Raw genomic sequence first — 10384 nt, forward strand, 5'->3', positions numbered from 1 at the left:
GACGTTAATGGATTAGTTTGTGTTTTGTAAAAAGCGTACCACTGTACACATAGACATCAAGAAATAATTGGCAATAAATTGATTGGCTAATCACGAAACCGCAAAAAAAACGTGCCACATCGATGAAAGCACTCGCCTGCATTAATGAGCCGCGTTCTGAGAAAACTGGGCTTAATGTATGTGCGAAAAGTGTCATCCCAGATATAAGCATGTGCTCATCTGGGACAACGCTTTCCACTGTTATGGTATTTTTAGTTTCAAGGAAGTCCCTCATCACCGAAAATCAAGTTTAGGCGGAAAGTGTCGTCCCTGATTAGCCTGTGCGAACTTCACAGGCAAATCTGGGATGACACTTTACGCACATGCATTATGCCCAGTTTTCTCAGAACTCGACTCAAATGGTCTGCATACGATCAATCTTTTCCGACTGAATGAAGTAGACATTGTATTTCAGAATTGTTTCTGCCATCTGTACTTAATTTAAGTGCACTGTGTAATGCTTATCCGAAGAATACTACTGTCAGTTTTCTGTTTTTATTGTCCATTACGCAGTAGTTTACCACTATCGACAAAGCGGAGGTTTGGGGGCGGTAGCCCGCGATACTAAGAAAATATATAGGTGATGGAAATATATCTTTCTTTGATTTATTGTATTCCATATTTGCGTTTATTAGTGTAAATATGTTTCTTTGATCTTTGTTTTGTTCATTTGTTATATAAAGTTCTGTTTTTCTGCAAAAACCTAATATATCTATTATGTTTGCTTTATTGAGTCTTTTATGTTTACATTCTACTTTCATCTGTACACATTATAACACATTATCTTTTATTTCATTCCAACATTATGTTCATAGTTTTTTCAGTGGCGAATATGTTTTCTTTTTCTATTAAAACTAATGTATTACTCGTTCAATTATGAAAACCTAGTCATTACAATACTTATAGACAATAAAACATACAATTTCACCTCTTCTTGTTCTTCATTTATATTTGTTAAAACATTAAAATATACTAGTATTATCTTATTATCACTCACTACCAGGACTACCTTCATTAAAATACATGGTCGCTTCATTCCATCTCCTTTCACTGGTCGCAGACATTACAACATCAAGGCCGTATATCTTTTTAAAGATATTTCTTGTTCTTATCTGGGTGTGAAAAATTGGAATTATGAGCCTCGCTCTGGGAAAGGGGGGCTTAATTAAAATCAGCCTGTGCGGACTGCACAAAAGAATATTGGACAGCACTGTAAGCTCATGCATTAAGCCCCGTATTTCGTGAGCGCGGTTAACATGAAATTCTTCATTTTGATATATGAGTCGTAATGTTGTCAAGCTGCTTAATTTTGGTCACTAAAAGACCCAGAAGGCAACTGTATACTCAAAGTGTGCATAAAAGTATAATGTGCAATTGCTACACTCTCTAAACAATGTGCGTGTTTTTACCGATAGATGTATTTTCGGTTCGTGACACTCGCTATGTTGTTCTGTTTTCGATGTGTTCATGGAAAGCATTAATATTCCCTTAAAATCACTGAAGTGTAATAAGATTGCAGATAAGAGCGAGAAATCTTTTGATTGAACTAAAATGTTGCCACAAACTGTGCGTTGTGATATACGTCTTATATGGAGCGTGGTAAACATTTTCTATTTAAAAAAACCCACTGAATTTCGCTTAGAATGCTCTTTATAAAAATGTATTGATATGGTGGCCCCTACGTGCACATTTTTAACTTGATTTTGTACTTCAGGATTTTACATTAAATTTCATAATGATTGGAAATGTATATATTGTGACCTAAATGATGATACACTTTCATCTGTAACCCATCAAACACTTTGACTTTGTAAGATGGTTATATGGGAGAGAATACCGATGAAATCGAAGCAAATGTATTGCGTATATCGCTAAAATAATATCGGGTGTTTTTTGCTTTATATGTCAAATGCATGAAAACAAAGACACGCACTTGGGCAGAAAAATAATCAGGGATGGCTAATGGTCACACATATGCAAATTTTATTAAAAAGTGAAAATGAAAAGTATTCAATTGATACAAACATCTAAAAGGTGCAAATATTAATTTTAAAAAAGTAGCTGAATATTGCCAAATGGCAAAACATGTTTTACTATCCTTACTTGCACACACAAATGGTGTATACCTGCGAGTTCTTTAATAACAACCGCCTTTTCCGCCGCCTCCACCACCGCACTCCGGGAACCACCACCACACCCGCTTTCAGAACCATCACATCCTCCACTACCATCACTGCAACCAACCCATATGTTATAGCAATGTCACCCATCACCCTACGTGTAACTTCCGACACCAGAATCGCTCCATTCACCGCGTACTACCCAATATCCGCCACCAGAACTGGAATCTCCCCAACCGTCACAACTTCCGCCTTCTGAATCCCCGTTAGATCCGCCATATCTGACGAAACCATTGTGTGTGTGCCGACAAGAATCAACACAGAAGACAGAATTACGCATTCAAAAAGCAGCAGATTCATTTTTGATGTATGAATACATGAAAGATTTACAAATGGTCGTTCATGGATGAAAGGGGATGTAGTTAATAGAGCTGGTACAAAACAAGGATTATAAGAGATGTAATACCGCTTAAAGTAACCGATGGAATGGCCATTGTTTCCGTTTTGCATTTGAACAACAAACACCGTAATACCCACTACTTTCTAAGCATCATCTACGTTTTGTATTTTTGTCTCCTACCGGTGAAACCGGAGGGAACATATGGTTTGTGATCTGTCTGTCAGTCTATCTGTCAGTCAGTCCGTTACACTTTTCTGGATCCTGCGATAACTTTAAAGGTTCTAAATATTTTTTCATGAAACTTGAAACATGAATAGATGGCAATATGGAGATTATGCACGTCATTTCATTTTGTTCATACGTAAAGAATTCTGGTTGCTATGGCAACAAATAAAAAAAATACTAACAATGGTGGAGTTTCAACGGTAGGGGACCATATTGCTTGGCAATCGCTTGTTATATTATGCCTAGTACATGTATTAGAACATTAATTTTACGATAACTCCATTACATCAGTACTAGTGACTACAGATAACAGTGCATAAGCGTGAGTGTACAGTGTTAAAGCCTTGTGTTGAAATGCACTTTAATATGATTATCTTACTATCAAGGAATCTTTCGTAAGAGTGTCATTTCTTTCCTCACGAAGGCCAAATTAACCTTGTATCTTTCAACGACAACCTAACCACCAAAACAAATATTGCAAGTTAGTTTAAACTAAACATCTAATTATGACCAACGTTACGTCTATGAAGCAAATTCTGTTCGTTGAATGTGACAGCGAATACTCTTGGAAATACTTGACTGCGGACTCTTACGTTTGTCGCCATTAATTTTAATAGCCGTCTCTGTTTTCATGTATATTTGTTGCGTCTGATTTGTTAACCCATTAATGCCTATCATCTAGAAAAAAGGCCTTGGTAAACAGCGTAGGCCCAGATGAGACGCCGCATGATGCGGCGTCTCATTAGGGTCTGCGCTGTTTGCTTAAGGATTTTCTGTACGAAATATTCTAAATATAGAAATACATATACTATACATCCCTAATTTTGGAAATAAATTGATCCAATTTAGAAGAATGGGAGAGTCCACTGGGCATAAATGGGTTAAATGTATCAGAAGTACACATTTAGCCGCTAAATAATACAGAACAAGATTTCTGATGTTTGTTGGTACATACGAGATAATTTGTTATTTCAGACAGTTATTGTGCCACATATGATTTAAATAGTGCAAACATGCTGTATCAGGATTTAGAAATGACATGGTCTGCAAATCCTGTTACTTGCTTTACAATAATAAAATGAGCCGCGTTCTGATAAAACTGGGCTAAATGCATGTGCGTAAAGTGTCGTCCCAGATTAGCCTGTGCAGTCCGCACAGGCTAATCAGGGACGACACTTTCCGCCTTAATTTGATTTTTGCTGAGAAGAGACTTCATTTAAACGAAAAATGTCATAAATGCGGAAAGTGGCGTCCCTGATTAGCCTGTGCGGACTGTACAGGCTGATCTCGGACGACACTTTACGCACACGCATTACACCCAGTTTTCTCAGAACGCGACTCAGATGTACGGTATATTTCGTTAAATAATTGTGTCATAATGCAACTATTTTTATTTCGTTGATACATCATTTATGCTCTGAAAGCACTTTCGCTTAATAATATGTTCGTTTTTTCCACTAAGTTTACTGGGTGTTAAGTAAATAAGTTGAATTAAACTACGGAATCCGGATAGTGCAATCTATAATCTCACTCTTCTTTCATCAAGAGCGACACACGATACACAAAGCGATACATGATACATAATTTTTATCTGCACAGGCTAAACAGGGACGACACTTTCCGCCTAAATTTGATTTTTGCTAAGAAGAGAGTTCATTTAAACGAAAAATGTCATAAAAGCGGAAAGTGTCGTCCATGATTAGCCTGTGCGGACTGCACAGGCTAATCTGGGATGACACTTTACGCACATGCATTATTCCCAGTTTTCTCAGAACGCGACTCAAATAGTGAATGATTCATTATTAACAATTATTGGCTGAATCGTCTGTTTTTATCAAGGTGCTATTTAATACCACGCAATCGCTCTTAATGTGAATGCATTAGCTGCAAGGTAATCGTAGAATAACAATTCTACAAGATTTACAGAGCGTTGGCTCTTTCTTAAATTTAATTTGCGCTCGGTCATTTCAATACCAATGAAGGCATTACACCTACATCTACATCGTACGTCGCTGCCGTCAAACTTGACAATTATGCGACGGGTGGTGAGGAGATAAAGTAAGAATGGGAAAATAGTAAAGTGAGAAGAGTTTGATAGTTAAAAGTCAGAAGGACAGTACAGATGCGTCCCCACCTACGTTTCATCCCTCTACCTCATGCCTCTCCGGCTACGGTGGCCGAGGAGAGAATTGAACCTCAACCGGCACAGCCATGAGGTGTCATTGGGGTTTACTTTGTAGCTGGCGCTGACGACTTGATTAGAAACTTAAGTTTGCTAGTCCCTGCTTGAAGGATACCAAGTCAGGGGATTCTGCAACAGCGGCTGGTAGGCTGTTCCAGGTCGGTATAATACCGGGGAAAAAGCTATGCCTGTAGTAGGATGTCGATGTGGAGATAGGCAGGAACTTGATGTCATGGCTTGATCGGGTTCTGCTTGAGCCTGGGGAGAGGTATTTTGCTGCTGGGATGTCTATGAGATTGTTTGATATCTTGTAGATCATCGTCAGCTGGGCCTTTGTCCTCCGTGACTCCAGGGTTTCCCATTGCAGGTGAACAAGCATGGATGTGGCGCTGCTAGTGTTATGGTAGCGGTTCGTCACATACCTGGCTGCCCTTCACTGGACCATCTCCAGATCGTGAATCTGGTCCTTCTGGTATGGGTTCCAGACCGTGCTGCAGTATTCCAGGTGTGGACGGACGAGTGAAAAGTAGGCAGCACTTTTTACATTCTCGTTGCCAATCCTTAGATTTCTGCGGAGGAATCCCAGCGTGCTGTTTCCTTTCCGTGTTACGTTCTGGATGTGAGGTTTCTAGGACATGTCTTTCGTCAGTTCCACTCCGAGGTACTTTGACGTCTCTTCACTGGCAAGTATATGGCCTTTGAGGGTGTAGTTGTGCAGTATTGGGGATCGTTTTCTGTGGACTCGCAGGATGCTGCACTTCTCTGGGTGGAATGACATTCTCCAGAGTTTCTCCCATTGCCACAACCGATGGAGGTCTTCCTGCAGATGGTCGCAGTCGCAATCTGAGTTTATTTGTCTGTAGACCACGCAGTCGTCCGCAAAGAGTCTTGTCTTGGATGAAACTCTAAGGGGGAGGTCGTTTATAAATACCAGGAAGAGAATCGGTCCAAGCACACTCCCCTGAGGCACTCCGCTGACTACTGGGGCAGGGTCTGAGGTAGCACCATCTACAACAACTCGCTGCGTTCTATCGGTCAGGAAGGCTTTAATCCATTCCAACGTCTGGCCGCGTATACCGTAGTGGTGCAGATTTGTCAGCAGACGCTTGTGGGGGACCATTCATTACGATGAAATGTTACTGGTCTTTAGATAACATTTTAAGCTCTAAGTGCAAGAACTCTTTCTAATTTTCTCTTTAGTGATTTTGGAGTAATTGGCATTGGTATTTAACCCATTTATGCCTAGTTGACTCTCACATCCTTCTAAATTGGAACAATTTATTTCCAAAATTAGGGATGTCAAGTATATTTATTTCTATTTTTAGAATATTTCTTACAGAAATTCCTTTAAACAAACAGCAAAGACCCTGATGAGACGCCGCATCATGCGGTGTCTAATCTGGGTCTACGCTGTTTGCCAAGGCCTTTTTTCTGGACGCTAGGCATAAATGGATTAATTGTGCAGAGCTCAATGTCATAGTATTAAGTGTGCAGATCATGACTCAAAGAAAGTATTCAAGGGATTTGACGAATTATTTTTCAAGCACATAGTTTTATCAGACGGACAGACATAGAAATTGAATGCCGGACAAAACCCCTCCCGGATAAAAACCCTCACGTCGGTTTTATAGGGGCCGGACGAAAACCCTCCCATGAATAAACGGGGACGGACAAAACCCTCCCATGAAAAAAACGGGGGAGTACAAAAACCCTCCCATGAAAAAACGGGACCGGACAAAAACCCTCCCGTGAAATCTGAGCTACGAATTCCAAGTATCAACGATTATTTATGAATTTTTAATCCGAAATCGGTCATTTCCGAATGTCATTTCCGACATTTGTATTTTGTTGTCGGTTATCCGAGATATTTTTGTTTGTAATAGTGACTTCACTTCAGTAGGAAATATTACAATATATATTGACTAATTAAAATATTTCCGAATTGAAATGGTGTTATTTAACACCCATTTGATGTCAATTATATATGTTTGAACTAAGATTTGTATTATTACTTAGTATGATAAGAACTACGATATTCATGATTACTTAGTATGAATAACAAGTAGGGTGTTTATTAGGGTCTTCTTAGTGTAGACGAAGTCATTGTGCGCGAGTCTTTTCGTTCCACAGTGATGGATTTGCGTGGCCGACGAGATGCTTGAACCCGTTGTTCCAACTTTCGCACGCGTTATTCGTTACCGCTTCACCAAGTTTTGTTGCCTCATGTACGTTCCATACAACAACAACAACAACTTTTATAAGCATATAAGCATAATACAATGCTTTTTTGCCACAAAACAAAGTTACGCAGTGTGTATACTAATATATAAACAATGATTTAAGAGAAGTTTACAAAAAGACAGTAATACATCAGTAATCAATATAATTATATCTTCAATTATTACACGAGGAAATTGTAGAATTACTCACTCATACAAACATATTCAATGAAAAATCAAATAACATTGCTGGCTATAGTCTTGTAAGAGTTAACAATTATAACTGATTGTCTATATTATTACGAATTTCATAAGCGTATTTTATTTGCCGACTGCATTAGAATATCATACATCGGGCGGGAAGCGCGGCGGGGTGCGTCTGAAGCGGAGGCGACCATCCATCATGACGCTTCTGAACGCCCCGTTGACGTAGTTGGCGTCAAAGTAATCTAGTATGCTGTCGATGCCATCTGGTACCAATTCCCAAAGAACGCTCATGCCGTCAGCCATCAGATTCACCGGGAGAAACGCCAGACCATCCAGCATCCCGCAGAAGCAAATACATTTGTCGGCGTTTAATGGCTTTGACACGCTGAGGGAACATTGTTAAACTTATAGTACTTTCCGGTGGAGGACATAAAGATAAAAAATATACCATACTGTCTTCCTACATCGCCCGTGTACGTGTTCGCTTTCATAAAACAGACGAAACAAATTTTATTTTAATAATTATGGTGAAATTCGTATGACAAAATGTGCCTTTAACTTATTGCAAGGTTGTTGATATGCTTATTAATGTTTTGTAAATGAAAATGCTCTGTTACCCATGTTTTTATAAGTTTTTCCTCTAATGAATAATTGTTCAATGCAAAATGAAATCATGTTCAAGAATTAAATGTAAATTGTGGTATTCGCTGCTTAAACGATTAGGTTGGAAGAAGTTCAGGTTTGAAATTAATAGTGCTGACATGTTTGTCCCTAAATATGCAGGGGCGTAGGTAATGGGGAGGTAGGGTTGGTGGCCGCCTCCCCAATATTTCGGCTAGTCGTAAAATCCCCAAAAGTCGCCGCCCCAAAACCAGTATTTTTGTAATCACGCGCCGTCAGTGCAGAAGCCATGTGTTCCCTCTTTCTGCTCCGAGGTTACCAATAGTGATTTGTCAATATCCCTTGTTAGGTGTCATAAATCAGGGGCCCAGGTAAATGTCATTGCGTTAATTGTTTTATTGTTCTTTCCGTGATTGCACTGTCGGTGTTTTGATTAAGGACAGGCTTTTCTTTTAATTTTAATTGATCACTTAAAATAATTCAAAGGTAACTGCCACTTAAAACAATTTTGAGTAAATATACGCGTGAAAAACATTTATTTGATTAAAAGTATTTTTGTTCTCCAAGTTTAACAGTTATTATTTGATTAGAAATCATTGAAACAATATCATATATGTAATTGTTTAATGTTCAAAACGAGTATTCCTAATCAGCCTCGAAATTTGGCTTCTCCTAAGCGTACATTCGGGAACAAAAAGCCAGAACAACGTTCATTCCAATCTTGTTGGTTTGATTCGTTAAAATGGCTCCACTACGATGAGGTATGTATATTAGTATTAATACAAACGAAATTTAGGAAAAAAAACATACAAATAATACTCGTATTGTTGCTTAATAAATTTTTTTTATTATTATCATTAGTATTTAACACAAAATTTATTACATTAACAATGTAATTCTTTTCAGAGCCGGGACCTTGCGTCTGCCTCCCCAATGTTTGGAGGTTATCTACGCTCCTGAATTATGTATACAACAGCAGGACATTGAGAATTGTTTACATGTGTCCGTGCACACCATGACTTCTCCCTCTAACAATACTTCTCGTGCTCTCAAGGTTTGACACCATGACTCATAACTAATTAGTGAATATCTAAGTCATTCCCAATACCTGTACCGTGAACGATTCCATTATATACATAGAGGATATTTGTTGGATTTGGTGGAAAATCGATTTTAATTCACGAGTGATCAAAGAAAATGCGCCACTCGTGAAAATATATTGTTTCTATGATCAGGCGTGAATTAAAATCGATATTCTATCAAATCCAACAAATATTTTTATTTTATGCTTACAATGATTGGTTTTGTATTTTTGCCATCGACATTATTTCCCATTGGGTGCCGATAAATGTTATTTCATTTGTGTTCAAGGGAACCTTAAATAGCTAAAATACTCTCTACTTTTGTTTAATGCACCCTTCTTTAATTTAATGCACCGCTCTTTTTTTATCGCAATCCTCTTTTATTTAGTTTTGCACTAATCGTTTTTGAATCTCGTGGCCTCAACTGAGTAACTCGAGGCCACGACATAGCTAACTTGTGTCCAGGGGCGTAAGCAGGCCCGGGCCTACATTTTTTTAAACAGGAACAAAATAAAGATGCGTCAACTTCGCAAAACGCATGAAAATGTTGACCCTAAGGGGTGAGGTGTTAGAAATATGCATTTCATATGACATAATCCTCAGACAATGTATTCTGATCGTGTTCAACGTACATATCTTCCAATTATCAACTCTACTTCTTTCTATGTGCATAGATTCTAGCTCGCTTCTTTTTACGTCTTGCTGTTACAAATTACATAGATCTACATGTAGATAAACTTCTCTCCCTTTCAACACTACAGTAAGTTGTAATCGATTATCGTTGGATTTTTAACAAACAATTAGCGTAATAGATCGACTATAAGTAAGTTTTACATTCAACACGTTACGGTGTCGTTATAGACATGCAGACAGTATTATTGGAAAGAATTCCCATGGTTTGACATGTAAATAAGTGTAGTGTTACACTTTTAAATGTTTTCTCTGTTCCATATTGTTTTAAAATTTAGTTCTCTGGTATAAAGATAATACAGTAAAATTAAGTTCTCTGGCATTGATCTAATTATTTCTCTAGATATGCTTTAAATCTCGCCACATGCGTTATAGGATTTAAAATATTTCCGGGGAAGGACACCCGGACCCCACGTTTTTATGTACCATGCCCGGGCTTAAAACTAAAATAATGCTAGCTACACCCCTGATAGTAATTCGTGGCAACGAGATAGAAAAACGAATAAAAAAAGAGTAGTGCAATTTAAAAAAGAAGAGTGATTTTCTCCTCTATGCCACCGTAATTATCGGTTGAATCGTCTGTTATTATCAAGGTGCTT

This window comes from Dreissena polymorpha, chromosome 13 (assembly GCF_020536995.1).
Source record: "Dreissena polymorpha isolate Duluth1 chromosome 13, UMN_Dpol_1.0, whole genome shotgun sequence".
Lineage (NCBI taxonomy): Eukaryota > Metazoa > Mollusca > Bivalvia > Myida > Dreissenidae > Dreissena > Dreissena polymorpha.